Below are 22,024 nucleotides of genomic sequence, written 5' to 3'. Positions count from 1 at the left end.
AGAAAGAAAGAAAGAAAGAAAGAAAAGAAAGAAAGAAAGAAAGAGAAAGAGCCAGAGTGCCAGTATATGCTCTCATTCACCTAAGATACGAAAAAAATCTCATTTATATCATAGATGTAATCTGAACTATACTACTACACATATTTGTGGACTGCTTGGTTACAGATTATTTTAAGTACTTGAAGTCTATACTACTGCTATCTTTTGATATTCCTGCTTTACTGGGCTTTGAAGTTTTGAGGGGTTTTTTATTTTGTTTTTTAGTTAGTTTTTTAATTTTTTTTATTTTATTTCATTGCTTTCTGATCATACAGGAGCTCTTCTTTTAGCCTGGTAAATTCCTATCACATATTAGGAAAAAATTTGAATCTCTATTTCAAGTCTTGTAATAAGTTTATCCAAGAATAAATGAGTATTAATTGCTCTCAGGCATATGCCAACAGAAAATTAGATCTCTAATATGATAAAAACATGGATCTGGAACAGGGTTTCCATTAGTTCTGTTATTCTCAAGACAATATTATCTTTATAGATCATGTAACACTGTTGCCCTGATGTGAGAACATAAGCAAATTTCTTCTGGTCAGTCCACTAGGAAAGTATCATGCTAGATAAGTTGTAAGGTGATTTTTTAGGTGATTCTTTTTAGGACTTTGTATAGGTGATTACAGGGAAAAATCTGTGAGCAGTTTCTGTGCTGAAAATCTCCTTTAGAGGAAACAAATTTTGAGAAAATGCCAATGGGAAATTTGGTCTAGATGACTAAATATCCCCTTCCAAACCAAATTGTTCTGTGATTCTACGTAACTGCATATGATATGTGAAATAGGATTATAATTGTCGAGTAAAATATATTTGGAGAAACATCAGTCTATGAAAGGAAATTAGACTTTACTCAAAGAAAAAAGTCTCAGATGATTGCTCTGTATATTGGCAATCAGTGCTTCTGCTTTTCTTTTAATTTCTTTCCATTGTTTCTCCTATCATTTTACTGCCTTGTTCATGTGGCTTCACTGTACATTTCATTTTCATTAATGAAACATTTGGAGGAGGGAATAAGACAAGTGCTTGAAGTAAGAATATGCCTTTGTGGAAATTCTAGGACTTTTCAGGACAGGGAGTTTCTGTTTCCTTCTTAGTGCCAAATACAAACCAAAAACAAGGCATAGAAGTTGTAAACATTTAACTACAATTTCTTGTGTAGTCTTCTGATAACCACCCAGGCTAGATCTTCATTTTTTTAACTATTCTGTATTTTTTGAATAGCTGGTTTTGCTCATATACTGGCCCAAAGTCAGGGAACACAGGAAAACAAGTTCTCCTAAAGTAATTACCAGGAAAGAACTAGAACTCAAAGTCTCAGTTTTCTCTGTTTCTCCTCTTTTCCCAATACGACAATAATTTATGATTGATCCTACCATAATGACAAAAAATGTAAAATGAAGCAAGAACTAAGTTTAATTCTTGCCCCTGACTTTTCAGTATGAAAAAGTGCAGGATGCTAAGCAGACATTTGTGTTCAGCGTGACGAGTTTAGATCTTCTATCATAAGTCACTCTTTATGCATTATCCAGAAGTTCAGTTGTTGAATCTCTTGAATGGCACAAATATTTTAAGAAGAAATATCAAAGGTCTTGCCTGCCTCAATCCCAAGCCCGTAAGAGTTTGTGCTTGTTTCTATTCTCTATTTGCCTCTTGGAGTTACCTTGACTGCCTCTTCATCTTCATTAACAGCTGAATTTGGCCTGTGATGCTTAGATTTTTTGTCAAGAACTCTACAAAATGCCTCAAAAGTCAAGATGGTATTCTTACCACCTTCCTCAATCCCTGTGTATAACACAGGTTGGTATTAGAGTACCACTTAGCAGTGCATATCACACAACATAATTCCTCATAATGCATTAACAGGAAAATTATTTAAATGGTGTATTCTGAAAGGAAAGTAGTTAACTGAACAGTGAGGAAATTTTCTAGTGTTCCTGATTTATAAGAGTAAAAAAAAAAAAATTCCAAAACTAGTCATGAAACAATATGGAAATCATTCTGGTAGCCTTCATACCCTAAAGCAGATTAATAAAAAATAGCTACTGTTAGAAAAGATACTGTACATTATGAAGAGGATGAAGTAACTATTTTTGCTAGTTTTAAAAGTAGTCTGAAGGAAAAGCTTTTTTGTCACATAAATTTGGACTGGAAAAAATTTTCTTAAAAACATTGATCCAGATATAGAAGCAGGAATATTTTAAAATGGACAGATTTCATGTACTCAATTTCATGTACTCAAATTAGGAATAACAGTAAGGTAAAAGAAAATTATATAAAACATTTTTTAAATAATAATCAAAAACAAATAAATGATGTTAAGTAGCCCTTCAAAAAAATGTAAAAACTACACATAGAAACATGAAATTGTTAAAATTATAGCTCAAATTATAGCTCTTTATTAACTTCTTTAATTAAATGTGTCATGGAAATGTATTTTTCAATACCTAGCTTAACCAATCTTTGTTCTGTATTCAGTCCTGATCCAGCATATGAATTGGGATGTTGATCAAGGGACCTCCAGAGATGCTTTCCAGACAGCTAGTCTGCAGCTTTATGTTTCTTCATAGAAAAATTCAAAAATCCTGATAATTTGGGTCCAATTCTCAACATGAATCACTATATTGTGGCTGTAAAAGCTGAAAGGCAACAGAAATTAAGAAGCAGAGACCAGTCTGCTACAAACAGTTGTCTTAACTGAGATCTTATCAACAAAAAGTGAAGAGATGGATTTTGTATTAGTTACAGAAATAAACTTTGGAAGCATATATGTGAGTTTTGTGATAGAAAATCTGTGATTTAGAAGAGCACACCTAAAAATGTGTCTGGGGAAAAATTAACATTACTTGTCCTGTGTTTGTTCACCTTATTTCATGAATATACCTCAGTTTATACAGTTTTCCTGGGATATGTAAAAAGACATTTGCAAGGCAAAAAAAGCTTCCTCCCTGACTTCTCTTGACATCTCCAAATGAAAATAACCCTGACTAGTCTAAGCTTGTCCAGCCAATATGATAAACCAATAGCTGATTATTTCAGAAAAAAATAACATACCAGCTGAGATCTCAAATGACTTGTCAGTTTGGTACTCGTTTTTTAGTGCCAAAAAAAAGTTTGAGTTTTGGTGACATCTTCCAGTTTTGTACAGCCAAGTGCTTCTCAAAACCAAAAATGGTAGAAGTTTTTTAAAGGCTGGAGTCTAAAATGCCACCTTTATTTTGAAAGAAATATCTTAAAAATAAGTCAATATTTTCAGGTCAAACTTTGTGCCAGGTAGATATATGGAAGATTATTTTAATTGTATTAACTAAGTATCTGGACTATCTGTTTATTATTTTTAAGAATGCTACTACGACTGTTACATAACCAGAAAGAGGAGGATTTTTACCATGCTGTAGAATTCAGCTCCCCTGCCATAACCTTGCCCTCCTCCTCCCAAAAAAAAGCCATGATTTAATTTTTTAAATCAATGTCTGAGTGTTATAGTGCTTTATAAACTCTTCCCTAAGTAATATAAACTTGTAATAGCATCAAGTACCCTTTGAAAAAAATGAGACATAAAAGACCACTTCTAGTCCTAGATGTCAATGTGCAACAAAGTTTTATCTCCTGCCATGTACAACTACAACTTCATAAATTACATTTCTAAAGATTCCATTATTTACTAAATTTCCAAAATAGTGAGAAACTGAGGAGATGTATTACTCAACCTTAACAGTTTATCCTGAGATGCTTCACTTTTTTATGGGTGTTTAATGTCAAAGACGTGTCATGTACTCACTCCTGACATAGAAAAACACCAAAATGGAAAAGATGATCTGTCACACTGATCCAGTCAAGGATTTCAGTTACTCAAGTTATTTTGTCTAAAATATGACTTTATTTATATATTTTATTTTTTAGGAGTTGAGTGTTTTATTACTTATTTTCTTATCAGGTCAATATTAAGATAGTCTGAAGGAGGGAAGTAGTAGAAGACTTTCAACAAAATTGTGAAAAAATGAGCAGTGTCAGCCTGGTAAGTTTATATTTTTGTTGTTGTTGTTGGATTGATGATGGTTTTCTCACTGATGTTCTCATTTATGTTTGTAGCAACATCTCAGTTACTGTTGATTTTATTCTTGATGTAATTTTGTATGTATTTGTATTCTTGATGTAATGTATTTATGTGTTAATGTCTTAAACTTTGCTTTACATTTTAACAGAAGTGCTCAGTATCTCATTAACTCTTTGCGATGCAGTTTTTGTCATAGATCCAAGTAGTTTTAATTTCAGCCAGAGTAGTTAGCACTTAAGATTGTTTTTTAATCCTTTAAGTGTGTATACAATACTTCCGTATTTTCCCCAGCCTTGTCAGGTTTATATTTTGCAGTTTGAGAAAAAGTATGAACTGAAGGGTGTAGATTGAAAATGTTATTTTTCTGTTCTATTCATTTTATTTATGTCATGGTTTAGGAATGGCACTCCAAATCACCAGTCACTCCTCACCCACCATCCCTGTGGGAGACAAAAGGCAAAGATTATGGGTTGAGATAAAAATTTACTGGAAACAGTAATGAGATAAGAAAAATGGACAGCAGCCACAAAAACATGGAAAACAAAAGTGTAAAAAAGAGGGTGATTTACATGAAAAAATGCTTTCAAAGCCTGGGACAATAAGAAACAAAGGCCTTTGGTACTTCCATGTTTTTTTCCTGACAGAAAGCCATGCCCACCTTTTTCTCAGGGGCAAAAATCCCTTACTCCTGCCACCAAGTGTGACCTGAGGTGATTTAGATTAACAACCTAGACATGCCCACACAGCTCCAGGCTCTGCTCCCTCATGGCTACTGTGAGAAAAATTAACTGTTCTGGCCAACAACAAGAGAACTAATTAAAATAAAACAACAACAAAAAAAAGGTGAAACAAACTTCTAGAGTTTCAAATCGTAATTTTAAAGCAGTTATTTATTCCTGCCTTATTCATTCAAATGTTTTCTTCAGGTGAGTTTTCCTTTTATGAAAAACCTTTCTGTGAATTTTATTTCTTCCACAAAAGAAAGCCAGTAGAACTAAAACAGTGTTATCTCTTTCAGGAGGACAAGTAGTTTTAAATGTTTAGGGATAATAGAGTCTAACTCCCCAATGTGAGTAGAACAAACTCCTCTATTTTCTTTACACACACACATAGCCTTTGGCTAATGGTGTGCTGGGAAGTGCTGGGAAGTGGAAAGACAGTTTTAGAAATTCAGAAATAATTGCAGCACTTAAAAGAATACTGTGCTCAAGTTTATAATCTGAAAATACTTAAAAACTTTGATATCACGTATCTGACACAATATAAGACCAGATTTATAAATGCATTAAATTTATCAGCAAAAAATATCCAGTAAGGAGTGACAGACCTCTGCTAACACTGGTCTTATATGATCTCTAATTTCGTATATATGTGTAAGTATATTCACTTTTGTATGTACGTACGTACGTACATATGTATGTATGTATGTATCTATCTATCTGTCTATCTATCTATCTACCTACCTATCCATCTATTTATGTATCTTCTGATGATCAATGGATGATCTATATCCTTTATTTAAAGGAAATATAATAATTTCTGTGTTTGACTATCAGTACCGACAATTAACCAGTAGTGCTTCACCACTGCAGGGACTTTGACAGTGTAACACATAATAATGGCAAAGTGAGAAACCCTTCTGTCGAGGTTTAGGAGTGGTATTTCCCAATTAATTGTTCCCGTTGAAACACCCAAGATCTCACCCTGCTTGTTCATTCCTCCTTCCCGCCTGGCTGTGGCAGGATGGAGAGGAGAAGGGGAAGCACTATAAAGTAAAGGTCCTGTACTGAGACAAGAGCAATTAACTAGAAACAGCAGTGAAATAAGAAGAGAAAAATAACAACACTAATACTGATAACAGAGTGTACAAGACAGGCAAACAATTCACAGGCCATTGCTCACCACGCGGAACACAGCTGTTACTCAGCCCCACACTCTGGTAAAACCCTCCATCCCTGCTACATATGGTGAGAGAGGCATCCAATAACCCCAGAGTTTTGACCCTGCCCCTCCTGGATGCTGCAAAAAATAACCCTGTATTGGCCAGAACCAGAGCATTTCCACCCCTTATTCTGTACTGTGGACATCATGCCCAGGTCCTACACCTTGCACTATATACATACATATACATGTATACACACACATGCACAGGTGTGATTCCCATAGTCAATGGCTCTCCCTCAGAATGTCTTTTAAGTTAATTTAGTTCATGTCTAAATGTCTTAAACCTTGACTGTGTGTTCTGTTTATCCTAAGTATCTTTCAGGGCAGGAGGACTGGTGAGGTGCTGGGAGGTTGCAAAGTTGATTATATGGTGGAGCCCCCCTCAACACATCACCATTTCCTCCTCCTCTGATGATGATGATGGTCTGTAATATTTGTCTTAGGTGAGTTTGTGAATAATTCCAAGATCTCTGAGCTCACTGTGTGATCAGTGTGATTCACTTACTCCATGTAGCTTCAGTGGCATGATGTGTTGCAGGGACTTTCTCTTTGAACATCTAGCCCAGCACAGGCAGTCAGGGTGCCAGAAGGACATTTGGTGCCAATCACTTCTGAAGCAGATCAAACCCCTTCATAAGCTGCCAGTATCTCTGGAGATAGCAGTATCATCAGGCTTTAGCAGATCTTGGATCTTTTGTATCCCCTATTTCAGAATCCCAGGGATTGTCTTAAAATCTACCTGGGTACTTTTTGCAGGGGCTCCAGGAAGGACCATTCTCTCCAGCTGCAGTGCAAAGCACATTTTTCACATCTAGTTCTGTCCTCATTGTTCCAGGGGCTACTGTATGAACAATCTCCTATCCAATTTGTTCAAAATCTTGTTCTTACTCAGGATCCCACTTCAAATCATTCTGTTTGGTCATTTGATAGAGAGCATTTACAATCTCTGCTCTGGAATATAGACATTTCAAAAACCCACAGTGCCTAAGAAAACTTGTATTTCCTTTTGCTGGTTGGTGAAGGTGTAACTGCTATTTTGTTGAAAAATCTATCAGAATTTGGCAATGTCCATCTTGCCATTTTACTCCTAAAAAAATAATTTTGTGGCCAGGTCCCTTGATCTTCTTAAAAATCTCTCTCTTAACTTCAGACAGGGTATAGACTACAGGAGGAGACATGAGGCATAACAGCATGCTTTCCTTAACATACAAAGGAAATTCAAAATTCTGAGAAGCTCTTGTAACAAGCCTGAAGGGAAAAAGGGGTTGAAAAGCTGAGGAAAATAATCCTCCCCTGTTTTCCCCACAGATTGTGTATAATTATGATTGAATTCCCAGAGGTAATACCTGAGGGCAAGAGTGCAGCACCAAGTGTGCATTCCAAGTGAGCCTCATTGTCCTTGATGCTATCATGTTGATACCACACAGCACAGCAATAAAGCAATCCTCATTCCTCTCTCTGCTCTGAAAAAGAGAAGCAGGGAGAGCACATGGTGCATATATGGGAGAATAATACAACGTCAAGCACCACAACCACATGAAGAGACAAAGCAACGTTGTGACCAGTGGGTCTGTACCCAGTAAAAAAAATATGTATATCACATTTGTTTCGAACCCGCTCTGGGCAGATCTATGTTATCTCAGGCCTTCAAGCCCCACATTGGGTGCCAGAGAAAGCTGTTGTGGTTTAAGAATAAGAAAAGGAATGGCAAGCACAGCAACATTTATAGTAGTGTAGGATAGGTGAATGATTCACACGATACTGCTCAGCACGTGGAACCCAGTGCCACCTGACTTACATACCCTGCCAAACTGGAATCAGACCCAGCCCCTTCTTACACCTTGCACATGATATGAGAAGGTATTGAGGAACAGGAGTGCTTTCCAGAGGTTCTAGGCACTTGGGACTTTCATGCTTTAATATCACCACCTCTTACTCATGTTTCAGGTAGCACAAAAATACATTGTTTCTTCAAGGTGTTTAAAATGCGTTTTAATGTATTTAAATTGGCAGCTGTTCAGTCCTCCTTGAAAATTCTTGCCATCCAGAAAGTGAAAACACATCTATAGGTTATATTTGGAAGAAAAAAAGCTTGTAATTCCATTATGCAGAACATAATTTTGTATAAACTTACCTCGTGCCTCACTTTAGGTATGTCAGGGATGTATGTATATTTTAGAATTATTTTCAAAATTTTAGCTTACTTTGATTTCCATTAGATTTTTGGTTGGTTGGCTCATTGGTTGGTTTAGTGAGCTGGTTAGTTGGTTGGTGGTTGGTTGGCTGATTGGTTGGTTTAGTGAGTTGGTTAGTTGGTTGGTTTGTTTGTTAGTCGCTACTTGGCTGGTTTTTATCCATGAGGGGGATTAGATATTGAAGAAGATTTTTCAGAGCAATTATGAAATATCTGTCCTGAAGGTGTTCAACAATAAACTGGGTGTGATCATGAGCATCTTGACCTAATTAGTCCTGTTTTGAGAAGTGGGTGTGACTAAATGATCTCCAAAGTGGTTTTCCTTTCAAAATCATTCTGAAGATTTGTAGATCTCTGATTCTGTGGTTAAAATTATTCTCAAGAAAGAGAAGGAAAGTCTTATCATAATTTTTTCTTAATTTCACTAACAACTTCAAGGAAATAGTTATGAAATTTAAATGGAACTGACAGGAAATGTCTGTATGTTCAGCTTGAGGAAATTATCAAGGGACTTGTGGGAAAAGTAGCTCAGGTTTGAGAAGACCACATGCTTTTAGGTATGAAGATTTTGCACACTGTTTCTGTTAAAATGGGAGAAATTGCTAAACTACTGGAAACTGTAACCAAATTTTGTATAGATTATTTGAAAACATGTTGATGCACTTTTCTTTGGGAAATATGAAACTGAGGTAAAAACTCAACTGCAAACTTCTGCCCTTATTTTTGTTTTAGTCTAGTTCTTGCTGTCATCTTTTCCAAACACAGCTTCTTGTAACAGAAGTGTAACTTTAAAAGTTACTAGTATGGTTATTTTAGTGTACAGCTGTACCTGTTGGTTTACCTAAAGAAAACCAAGAAAGGGTTCAAGGATGTGATTTTTCATTTTTTAAGTGCAGAAGACTGGAGTGCTGTCTTAATGTAATAGGTACAATGATCAAGGCATTGTTTACTAGAAGTCAAAGGAATTGCATCAGAGATAAATCTGGACAAATAATGCTTAAAAGAAACAGAGTACTTTGACTAAAAAATGATCCCATACCCCAAAAGTGATTCATTACTGAAAAAGTACTAATTAAAAGCCACATTGACAATAAGTCATGCAACAAGTAAAAAGTACTGCTGTTTACTATTTAAGGCCTTATTTTTAGCTACTTCAAAATGCCATCTAATTCCTGTAATTCTTTTCAGTTCCCACCTGTATTAATGACTGTTAACCTCTTCCTGACTTTGATCTTTTCCTTTTTTTGACATTTCTAAAACACATTTATATAATAAGGAGCTCATTTGCAGCATTAACAATGATTTTCCTAAGCTTTTTTTGCTATCAATGTGTTTTTAAGCATATTAATTGAAATTAGAAAGAAAAGATGATTTGGAGAACTGCATCAATAAACACTATAATTAAATATAGCCTAGTAGTTTGAGGGGTTTTTGTTAGCTTTTTTGTCTGTTAGTTTTTTTGTAGTTTTTCTTGTTATTGTTGCTGTTTTTAAAAAAAATTGCTATCAGTTTTGTGAGCAATATTTCAAATATACTGCAATACTAAACACTCCTAGGAGAAATTAAAATATTTCATTTTCATATAATTATGGTCTTTGACATATTAAAAAAAGGTGTATGGGATTACTGTAGCAAGACGTATCATCAAGATGAAATCTTGTCTGTTAATTGCACTACTAATTAATCTGAGAAAATTGAGATAGTGAAGTTAGGTGTTTTTCCACAGGTATGGTAACAGTTTCATAAATAGCTTTTGTACAGGGAAAGTGCTGTCTGCTTCCTGCCCTGAGACAATTTGTTATTTATACCTTGGCTACCTCATGTTGTTCTGGCTTGGAAAAGATTCTATTCCATATAGAGAGTTTTCCCAGAACCAAATGTTACTGTGATTCTTTTGAATAATCAGAATTGTACCCTGCCATCAGTTGAGACAAAGTATAAATATGCTTGAAGTAGAGTAAATTAGATGAGAGCTATACTGTCTACTTCCCTTACTTAAAAGAGTCTACTCAGCTGAGTCTACTCAGCTATGACTGTACTATATAAATATATTTCTTTAAAATCAGTTTCACAGGTTTAGATTCACACTTCTAGCTTCAAGTTCTTCTTCTATTCCCATATTGGTAAACTGAGAGGTGTTCGACCTAACCCTGGAATAAAGATGCATGTCATGTTCATGTCACTGTGTTATTTCAATATAGCAGCTACAAGATGCTTCTGTTAGGTTGTTACACTTCTTCATAATAACTTGTAGAAGATACTTCTGGGCATGTCCAGTTCTCAGGTAGTATAGGTTATCAGATTAAATTCGATCAAATAAACTAAGCTCTCTGTTCTCGTTTTAATGAAAATTTCAAGGACTTTGCTTGTGTTTCCAGATGCATCAAGAACAGAGACGATGAATCCTCTAATTTTTCATCTTTATTATTTTGAGTTTGTTTCTTCATATTGGCTTTTTCCTGCTGTCTACAAGACATCTGTGGCAGTGAAAGTGGTATAAAATCATTGGAGAAAGGTTTCAATTTGATCTGCCAATTTAGTAGAGATATGAAAAGATGTCTTTTTAGGTGCTTTGCAAACAGTAGGCGTGAGTGGGTGGAAGGGTCATCAATGAAAGGGAGAGAAGAGCAGCTCAGAAAGTAGGAGTTGTAGCAAGAGGAAGTAAAACAATACAGCAGGAAAGAATGAAGACTAGACTGGTAAAATATTGCAAAGTTAGTGAGAAAGGGAGAGAGAAAACTCTGAAGTTAAACAGTGTGTAGTGTATTTTCAGTATGTGGTTGTGTCTGCAGAGCTGACATACTGCACTGACATTTCCTGTGCATTATGTATCATAAACATCATAAACTGGAACATCTTAGAAGCAAGCAAATGAAAAATTCTGCTTATTTAACAACATTCTTCCATTCTTCTCTCCTAAAAAAAATTCACTCAGAACCATGGCCACTGTCCAAATTGTGCTGGAAGCTGTAAGTTTCCAAAAGAAGGAAAATCAGAATTCCCTTCCCTGATGTAGTAAGAAATGCGTGGTTCTCTTCCTTTCACAATATTTTCCGTAGTTTTGGGATATAATACAGTTATTCTATTAGCAAATATTACCCAAGTTATGTTTTGATCTCTTTTTTCAGCAGATGCACCTTTTTAGAGTTGGAAATGATGATTCTTCTGGGTCCCTTCCTATCCAGAATATTTTGTAATTTCTGGAGGGAGATTTTGTGATTTCCATGAGACAGGACAATAAACTATCATTAGACCATGGAACTGTGGAGGAGGTAATGTCAAGCATTAGCAGTTCAGAAATATAGAGATCATATTTATTTCCTAAACCTCCCTTAGTTTAGTTCATGCATTGTTCTTATATAATTTTACCATTCATATTGGTTCCATCTGTAGGCACAGGAGGTTTGTAATTTCCCTGAACCCTTCTTATTGAACTCTCTCTCCTAATAGCACCTTAATTAAAGCTCACTGAAAACAAGTCAGATTTGAGGAAACTCGTGTTTTACTTTTAAGAATTTCTATGTGTTTTGTGGGGTTACATTATCCGTATGTTTCACCATGTTCTAGAAGGTCATCCACTCTTCAGCTGGATTAGAGAAGAATTTACAAACTTTTAATTAAGTTCTGATGACATTTTCCTTTGATGAAAGCAGAAAAAAAAAAGACTCACTAAGAGAACAGAGTATTACATCTTTAACAATGTTCTTTACTTTAAAAAAAAGCAGAAAACATTCTATTATGTGAAATTGCAAAACCTTTTTGCTCTTTTCTGGTATTTCTGTTACAAAACATGCTTTATAATAAGAATAGGATGGTATAAGATTACTTTGAAAGCTAAATACCCAGTGTTGGTAAAGAAAGCATGTCCTGATCTATGCAGCAGTGAGTTGGAGTCCATAATCTTATGTTTGGACTTCACACAAGCATAAATATACCTCTTCTGTGAGTTCTGGCTTATTATTGTTTAATTTTTACTTTAAAATTACTGGTTCTAAAAACACATCTCCATGATTGCCTTATGCTTTAATGACTTTCAAATACTAATAGCAAATAAAAATTTAAAAGTAATCCAGCCTACATAGATTTTATTTAATTGTGGTACATGCATGTTAGAAGAAATCATTTGTCACAAAAAAGTCCTGAGAGACCTTTACATTGCAAAGCATTTTTACATCTGAGACCTCAGATATTTGCCATGTGGTTCATGAATTGAGTTTAAGGATGTTTTAATGTTCTTCAAGAAGAACAAGGCTGATAAATTCATAGATATATGCTACAACAACTTTCCCAACAAACTTCTCACTGTATAAAAGGAATCCTGAAAGACACTATGAAAAATTTGTAATTATTATCCTCTTTATAATTTATAAAATATTCTTGTTGAAATTTGCTTTGTTGTACCTTACCTAGATAGTTGAGAAATGCTTCACTATCAAAGAAAATTCTTAGCTGTGTTATTAATCAAAAGTTATGCTTCTAGAAACCATTTCTACAGCAAAATAAAACAAGATGTAGAAGGGGTAAAAAGGAAAATGAAGCTACGATGCCGAAATTATACACAATGATGATTTTTTTTTTTTTTTTAATTTTAACTGCCTGAAAAGGTTTTGTTTTCAACACTGATGCATAAATGAGCTCTCAAATGGCAAGATGGCAATATTAAAGGCAGTTGGTGACAAGAATGAGTTTTAACTTAATGAATTCTTGTGTTTAATTTATCAGTAAGTTAAGCTTATTCAGTAGTTCTATATGTTAAAACATTTTAATTAAAGTAACTTTTCAATTTGCTACTTTATGACTTTGTGCTAGAGCTGATTTATTCTTTGTGAAGGAGACATGAAGAACTTCTCACTTTACAATATATTAGTACAGAGAAAAAGGATATATTACTTTATATTATTTATTATCTTTATGATAAGCAACTAATCTTGCCATTAATGGCCAAAGTTATTCCACGAACCAATTGTTTCAATGATATTGTATGAAAAAGAGGATAAATTATGTTTTGCCCAAGCTAAATGTAATCAAAGACAATGGAAAAAGAATGGCAATGCATGGAGCAGGACAGAGAAGAGACATAACCTGGATGAAGCACTCTCAAATCCTAAATTCAGTATTGGTTTAATGAGGAATTTCTGTGCGTTTCCTTTTGTTTATTTGTTTTGTTCATGAGCTACAAGAAGCAGCAGGATTTTTTTTCTGGTGTGATATATAACAGGAAATATTTTCTAACATCTCTGGAAATGCTTTCAGTATCACAAATATATTTCTCCTAACCCTTGCCCACTCTACTGAAAAAAAGTCCAGAGTACTTTGTTTTTATTGAATTGGCCCCATGGCATTCTTACTGCGAGGAAAAGGGAAAAAAAGAGAGACATGTTGTCTATCCATATGGAATATCCAGCGTGAAAATCATTGAGTTAGAGAGCTGCTGCATAAATGGAAACAAGAGTGAACAATGAAGACAGAGAACTCAGGAATGTGCAGAGCCCATATATCTGTGTGCCCAGGGCAAGCCTGCAAGAAGGAAAAGGGAATACACACTCAGTTATCTTTGCCCTTACTTGTTAGGGCAAAGGATTTCATTTACAGGACACTTCTGGATTAAATAAACCCTCTCTTCTACAAGGACAGTCTGAGAAGATGCAGGTACACGTGAAAATTGTTTTCAGCAAATTTCAGGAACCTGAAATTCTCTAAGTCTCTTAGAGAATCATACAATGATTCATTTAGAACCATTGCTCTTTATCCTGTCACAAGAGGTCATGCTGAAAGGTTTGTCCCATCTTTCTTACAAGTCCCCTTTAGGTACTGAAAAGCCACAGTTAAATCTTCATGGAGTCTTCCCCTGGCTAAACAACTTCAACTTCCTCAGCCTTTCTTCATCTCTCTGTGATGTTTTTAAACATTTCCAACTACTTTTATTCAGGCTTCAGATTGTTCTTCTTTTTCCTCATTTCAACTTTTTTCATCCCTTAATCTGTCCTCTCTACCTCTGTGGGTCAATATTGAAGAAATTGAACACTATTCCTGCTGCTTCTTTTCATGTTTAAGGGACACCCTCAGAACACTCCACGTTGTATTTTTTATTCACTGGTTTTTTTTAAAAAAATAATTCTAGCGTGCTGTCTTGCCAGAGTCTCTTTCCTTTCTAATGGAGCATAACATAATCAAAATTACAAATCTGCCTCACCTAAAAGTAAAAGAATAAATTTGATTAATACAGGACTGGGCTGGTAATGTGTAATAATTCTTGCTAATGTGTCATAAGAGGCAATAAATACAGATTGTAAGATGTACAACAGCCATTTTCAGGAATGTGAAAGCCACAGAATACATTCCTTCTATCTCTTCTAGTTTGTTTCAGTATGTAAATTTATCCTTTTAAGACTATGCAGCTGTTGTCAAATTAAAAATTTATCTGCAGCCTACCAAGATACAGCAGAATTTTCTAGCAGTAAACTTTGCAGAGAGGAAACAAAATTAATAAAATCAGAATATTCATTGAAAATAGTACATTAATTCTCATGAAACTGCAGTCTAAAGGATATGCAAGCATACCTACATTCATGGATGCATGCATTTTTGCTTTTGTGAAGGACCAGCTGCTCTCTAGGGTAGTGATGTGCCTTTAGGAAGCTGATCAGAGTCCATTTCTTCTTTCCCCGTTGATTGTCAGAAAAGTATCAAACAAAACAAGGGGGGTTTTTCTCGTTATGCATCATTATGTATTTCACATCCAAAGTCAGAATTGTATCTGAAGTAAATGGGTGAAATCCTTCGAGACTTTTTCAGCAGCATGTAATTTCATTAGAATTCATTAAGTCACTGTAGAGAAAAAAAATAGGGGAAAAAAAAAGAAAGAAAAAAGAGCAATCCCAGGGAGGGTTGTTCCTTTCAGCTGAATTACATAATAGCAAGATTTTTTTTTTTAAGATTTTCAGTCATGTTTTTTATGATGGTTTGCCTTGCCATCTCAAATATACTGCCAATAAGGCAATATGGTTGGGTCTAAAATTTCAATCAATATGTTCTCAAGTTCTGACGGGATGTAAGTGTACCTTTGTATCTTATCTCTGTACTCTGCTGACTGTGTTTTAAATTTATCTATTTATATGGCTGTAAAACTTGGAAAGATTTTCACATATTAAATTTTGCTACAGTATCAAAGTTAAATCCTTCTCTGGATCTTGGCATGCTAAAGCACTAACATTTAGCTGCAAAAATTCAGTATCTTGACTAGTACAGAGTTTTGGGTTGGTTTTGTTTCTTCTTATTGCACTGCTGTTATGTTCGTACAATGCCGAAATTTGAAGATTTGTGTTATCGAAACATTAATATTTTCTGTTTTCTGTTATAGTTTTAATTTGTGTGTTGAATTTTAATTCCCCTAGAACCCTAGGCTGCTGACTGAGTCACAATACTAATAGTGATTAACACTTGGACTGTGTGATATGTAAGTAGCTCAAACCACCTGTAGTACTCCATCTTCTAGAAAGATGAAAGTTTAGAAGTAAGTAGTCAGTGAGTCTTTTGACAAAGTCCTTTTTGGCTTCAGATTTAAGGAAATATTTCATGCACTACCATAAATTAATTTTTTGAGTGGCATGTTAATTGAAATTCAGGATGTTAAGAGGCAAGGGACTTCATTTCACAAGACTGGCAGGGTACTAGTCACTCTGTATTTTTGTTCCATTTCTGTTAATTTCTTAAGAAAACATAGCAAGTTACCTGAGAGATTTAAGAAAAAGACCTTACGGAGGAAAAAGAGTGAGTTTGGTTGTTTAGTTGGTTTTGGAAAACATTTGAGTTTGGCAAATACTTAGCTCAATTCTCATATACCTCAGCATGCCTGTTCCTTGAATCAAAGTCATATTGTTTATTGTGGAGTGTATGAGCTCCAAAGAGTGTTGCTTCATTTGCAGACTCAATAAATGAAATTGTGTAAATTTCTGCAATGGAACATCTAGGGGACAGCAATAAGTTTTGTTTTATCATTCTGCAAATATTAGACTATCCCTGATAAAGATGTTTTTTGGTATAAGCTGTAGAAAATGTAAATTGTTCTATAGTTAATCAGAGCACACCAGAAAAAAACAAACCAAACCAACCAACCAACCAACCAAACAAACAAAACTACAAATTTTTTTGAACCATGAAGCTTTAAGAAATATTTATTTGAAAACTACCTGCTTCTGTTATTTCTTCAGAAGTATAGAGGCTTGGTTGTACATCTCAGGTGAACTACCATGACATTTGGCTTAGTCAGTATTCTAGAACTGATTAAAAATTATCAGAAGGTAACAGATTAATACAGGAAAATTTAAGTCAGGTGGAAGATATGACCATAAGGTAATATCTTATCTTAAGAAGAATATGGTGATATCCTTTCTCTCCCCTAAAGAAAAGTGAAATGGTATTTTTTCTAAAATATTTTGAAGTATTCTTTTTAATCACAGAGACATTTCAGGGTCAATTTCTGATTTGAATTATTCATAACACCATCTTACACAAGAAGGCAGCAGTTAGACACTCTTGTCTTTTATACATATGTAGGTAGTATCTATAAACTACTGAGACTATATCCTCTTCTGAAAGTGCAGGAAGTATGGCCTTTAACATCCCAAATTACACAAAACCAATTGTGAAGTCCAGGCAGAGTGTCTGCCACACCTGTGGGAATTTATTGCAAAAGAGGAAAAATATTTTGACTAAGATCTTTACTGCCTGTTAAGTGTTGATTTCACATTCTCAGTGTGCTTCATAGATTTTTTTTCACAGAATCACAATAAAATATAGAAATATTTTGTCATTTCCATGTAAGATTTGAAGTGAGAGACTACAGAGAATGGACTTTGTTATTAATTACAGGTCTAGGTCTCCTCTGGCTTTTTCAGCAGCATTTTTCAGACTTAATGGAGGATAGCAATTAACTTTTCAAATAGAGCCACTCATGAGGATCCCAACATCTAAAATTAGACCTCTAAGTCAAAAAATCTTGCCTGAAAACCTGACTTTCCAATGCTGCTACTAATACTAATAATAAACCTTAAGGCCTTAAGATCTCTTCTCATTTACACTTTCTTTTCTCCTCTGTGGTTAGTTTGTTCTGGATGAATCCTCTTGCATTATCAAGGCTATATCTGCTGCATTCCTGTATTATAACAGACTGCAGTGCCACTTCAGTAATTGCTAGAGACAGCTAGGCAGCAGCATTTAAAATGCCATGTGTGGAAGAAAAACCACTTGATGATGTTCTACCTATTGTCTTGTTACAACTACATAGCTGAAGCTGTTTTGGAATTAGGGACATATTTCTTGGTGAAGTTGCTTCGTAACATTTCTTTGGTTTGTTTTGTTTTGTTTTGTTTTTTTCTTGTGGTGTTTTTTAGCATTTGATATTTGATATTGTTTGATAACAATACTGTTATCATATGCTGTCCTAATGATATTTCTGTAGGACGTGAGTATTTGAGTTGTGTCAGAAGTAAAAAGTCTATTTGCTATTATTTATTCTTTTGTTTGGTGGTTTGTTTGTTTGTTTTCAGATTAGGAGTATTTTTTGTATCCCTATCTCAGCAGTCCCCCAGCTCTTAGTCTGAGAGTCATTTGCCCTTCAGGGATTTTTGTTTTAAAGTTAAAAAAAAAACAAACAAAAAACCCAAAAAAAAAAAAAAACAAAAAAAAACAAAACAAAACAACCCTTTCTTAAATGTGAAGAATGTGTAGCTAAATTGTGATTGTATGTGCAGCTTTCTGTCCCTGAACTAATTAGTTCTTATGTATTTTAAACAGAAAAGGAATTTTAGCTTAGTATTGCAGGTGGTTTTTTCTATGAAAATGTGATTTCTCTAAAGGGCATTCATCTTATAAATATCAGAAATAATCAAAGTTAACTACTTATATACTGTATTGCTGTTATATAGAGCAGACAGTTGGGGAAGTGAAAATTATTTAGAATAAAGTGGAACACTGGATTCTCCTTTTAATAAAAATGCAAATATTATGCTTAAAATGTATCTCGTAACAGAATTTTTCTATTTTTCATCTATGATACATTTAACTGTAAATGTAGTGAAAATAAGAATAGACTCGAGTTCTTATAGGGCTTAAACTCTTCTTCATTACTTCTAAATCTATAACTCCAGAAGCATATCTGAGTTAATTTATTGTGTATGGATTTGAGTAATCATGAAATCAATCATAGTTACCCTGCACTGGAATAATTTAGACATGCCACTCTTGAGCAATGACAGCCTAAGATGCAATACATAGGTTTCTAAATTGACAAGCTCTCTTTTCTAAACACCAAAGAAGCCAGAGGTTAAGGTAGAATTATGATATATGAAAAAAATAAATGCCTTGAAAAATGCTGAATTTTTCTAAGAATAAATATTTTTGCTTACATGTTTTGCTTTGTCATAATTTTTAAAAAATAGCATAGTCATAAAATTGCCACTAAATGAATTTGAGTTATTTGTAAATATATTTTTCTCTTAGTTTTAATAGAATATTCAGGGACTATGTATTTTTCACCAAGCAAAACTCTTTAACTAGATTCTTCACTGTTTAGACAACATCATCACTGAGAATATAGGTGAACAGGCTTTTTATTGAGAAGAGTCAGGTTTTTAATTCTGTTAAAGTTTTTTTAATTGAAAATCTGCTGAAATTGGTTTTTAAAATTTCCTCTGTTTCTTTTTTTCCAAGCTTGAAATAGATGTGTTTAGCTGCGTACACTGCAGAGCTAAGGTGGATTACAAGACACCCCCTCACAGTCTGGTTGAATACTGCTGCACAGCTCTTCTTTCAAATGGCTCTGCTTTATAGTACCTTGGTAGTTTTTCCCATAGTGATTTTTTCTGCCTCTAAAGTGTCAAAAGTATCCAACTGAAAAAAAAAAAAGTCCCTGAGAATTACCTTGTTTGGGTTATGTTCAGCTCTTACAAAAGAGCTTTTTGCTTGTGCTTCTTCACCAAAAGCTTGAGATCATTATGTATTTAGTATTAAATTCTGATAGATATCAAGTACCCTAATCCTGAGACATTAATATACATTTGCCTAAGTGATCACTGAAGTTAGATGTATGATCTGTGTATATATCTTAATATTTTGAAAAACTTTCTGTATTTGTCTCCAGATATGAACACTCTGAGGTAACATTTTTGTCAGTGAACATCTATAGGAATTTCGACCTTTCCCATATAGGGGACTTATTACTATTTATTATGTGTACATATTTCCAAAGGTTTCATTAAAACATATATAGTAGTGAAATTCTCTGTTTTCTTAACAAAAGAGAACACAGCAATTTTGACTGTTTTTTAAAATACTTCATAAAATAGTGTTCTTTCTTACTGAGGAAAAAGCTACCACAAAACCAAAATTGCCACAAAAATCCAGGCATTAATTATTTTCCTCTTTTTTCCTTCTTTTTTTTTGCTGGGTTTTCTTAAATATGAATAAAATTCCACTTATGATTCAAAAAAAAAAGTCTTTCATGAATATCTTATAAATTTAAGAGTTATATCTAATAGGAACTACATAGCAGCACATCTGTGATTTTTCCATTATTCCTGCCATGATATTTGGTATTTTGAAGCAAGCTTTAATCTGAGCATTGTCATATTCCCATGCTGGTTCATAAAAATGAAATTTACAGTTAATATATAGAACTGTTCAGCTGTTTCTGCTACAGTAGGGTGCTTGTGGACCACAAAAAAAAAAAAAAAAAAAAAACGTTTATAATACAGTATAATTATTTTGGGTTTATAGACAAATATATATGAATGGCACGAAAATCAGGCCATCATCATATTCTCACAGTCAAAAGAATTTCTGAAATAGTATGTTTCAGGATACCTTCTGCTCTTCTGCTCTGTGAAAGCCTGAATAATAAAACATTATTGCTGCTATGGGGTTTGCATGCTGAGTGACTGGTATATATAAACTTGATGAAATTTGTTGTTGATTTCTTCAGTCTGTGGCATAGATATGATATATATATGGTCGTATGGGCATTATGTCATTATGGACAGAAGGAATTCAAGTCCTTCTGAAGAGTGTAAACCCAGCATTTTGCAGCTCTAGTCACCTTTTTTTTTTTTTTTTTTTGAGGAATAGTGCAAACAGATTAGTTTTTAATTCCAAAGGTATTTGAACAGACTTTCAGTTTACACCATTATTCTATGTCAGTGCCAGGTAACCTTATTCACTGCATGAAGAAGGATATGGCTTTATAGAAATTGGTTTTTGCAAGGCTTGGGCTTGCAGCTGTCCTACATTTATATTGGATATGGTTGTGGTTTATGAGCAAATATAATAAGTAGATTATTTATTCTGGTGTATTGCTTTTCATTTCAGCTTTTCTATTTCATGCATAATTTTTTGTAAATGGTTCCATTTAATTATTGTTGTAGATGGATGAATGGTCTTAGGAACCATCAAGCATAAGTTTAATTTAATTCAATTGAATTTTTATAATGTTAACTGTCTGAGATGAAATTTCAAATAACATAGAGAATAAAGAAATGAGACCTTGGTAGAAAAAGACCTTTGCAAACTAAGTAAAAAAGAACAAAAAATAATTTTAATTAATTTTGAGGAAAAATAATTGAAGATATCAGTGTTTTTCTGCTTGAAGATGGCTGGATTTGGATGACATGTTAAGCCTGGCAGAGAACCAAGACAGTGAGCAGACACTAACCAAGACAATTATCAGCAGAAATAGTAACAAAACAGACAGTGCAAAAAGAAATTCTTATGTAAAGACCAGGTGATGAATTATCTCTGTTGTGACTGTACTACTATTAAGTCTTTTTTAGCCTGTCTTCCCTAGCTTGTTGCTTTCTAACTATTATCAGTCAGTCTGAAAAAATTGTAACTTCTTTAACGGCCACTTCCATTTCTGATACTTCAGGCAACCCCAGACTTCATTAATACAGGAAAGGGTAGCAAGCCAAGATCAGTGTTCAGCCTCTTAAACAATCCAGGGACCAAAGGGTTCTATTCTATTCAACTATTCATTTGAAGAAAGTAAAATGTCCAATCTGGCCACTGGTTTGTGGGAGTCAAGATGAAGCATGAAGATGAAGGCAAATTTCTTTTTAACTAATGAATGCAGATTTCTGTGTTTCATGAGACTTACAGAAGAAGCAGAAGCCAATTGGGAAATCTCACCTATCAATAAATTAAAAATAAATTAATAAAATGGTGATAAGGACATCACTTGAGCAATGCACAGAGAATAAAGTTCCAGTGAAGCCACGGTAAATCAGGTAAAATAAAATAATTTGTCTCACTTTTGTTCTCCTGTTGATGAGAAAATGGTAATACTAATTTCTTTTGCTGGTAATTTAAACTGTGAACTGATTAAACCCACCTAATGAGACAATCTACTTCCCTGTCTTCTATTAAGAAACACAGTGAGAGACAGGTGGAGAGGAAGCATCTCAATGCAGCCCTCGAATGACTGTGGGCCATGACTGCAATGTCTTCCTAGAAAGGGCATCTTTAACTGGAACGCTTCTTAGTTCAGGTATCTTGTCTTCATGTGAACTTGTCTCTAAATTCCAACTATGTAACAAGTTAGTATTCAGTCCGTATATTGATTGTATGTATGTTTCCATATGAAAAATCAAACACTGTGGTGCCTAGCAACATACATTTTTAGAAACATTTACCAGTGTTCTTCACTGTCATGTGCTGTTTTAATTACATTCCATTAACATTGCTCTAAGGAGATAAATGTAGACATGGGAATAGACACCTCCTGAGATTCAAACATG

General features: G+C 34.2%; 1 protein-coding gene across 2 annotated transcripts in view; it reads left to right on the top strand.

Annotated features, from left to right (window-relative positions):
• LINGO2 (leucine rich repeat and Ig domain containing 2) overlaps positions 1–22,024 on the top strand; it is a 487,296-nt gene that overhangs the window by 252,176 nt on the left and 213,096 nt on the right. For both annotated transcript variants that reach the window (XM_086869686.1, XM_086869687.1), the window contains one exon: positions 3,980–4,060. The gene's annotated coding sequence lies outside the window, so the exon portion shown is untranslated. The remainder of the gene's footprint in view (positions 1–3,979; positions 4,061–22,024) is intronic.

Source organism: Cyanistes caeruleus, chromosome Z (genome assembly GCF_971803275.1).
Source record: "Cyanistes caeruleus chromosome Z, bCyaCae1.hap1.1, whole genome shotgun sequence".
Lineage (NCBI taxonomy): Eukaryota > Metazoa > Chordata > Aves > Passeriformes > Paridae > Cyanistes > Cyanistes caeruleus.
Note: the sequence above shows the minus strand (reverse complement) of the source record. Positions and strands in the feature narration are given on the sequence as shown.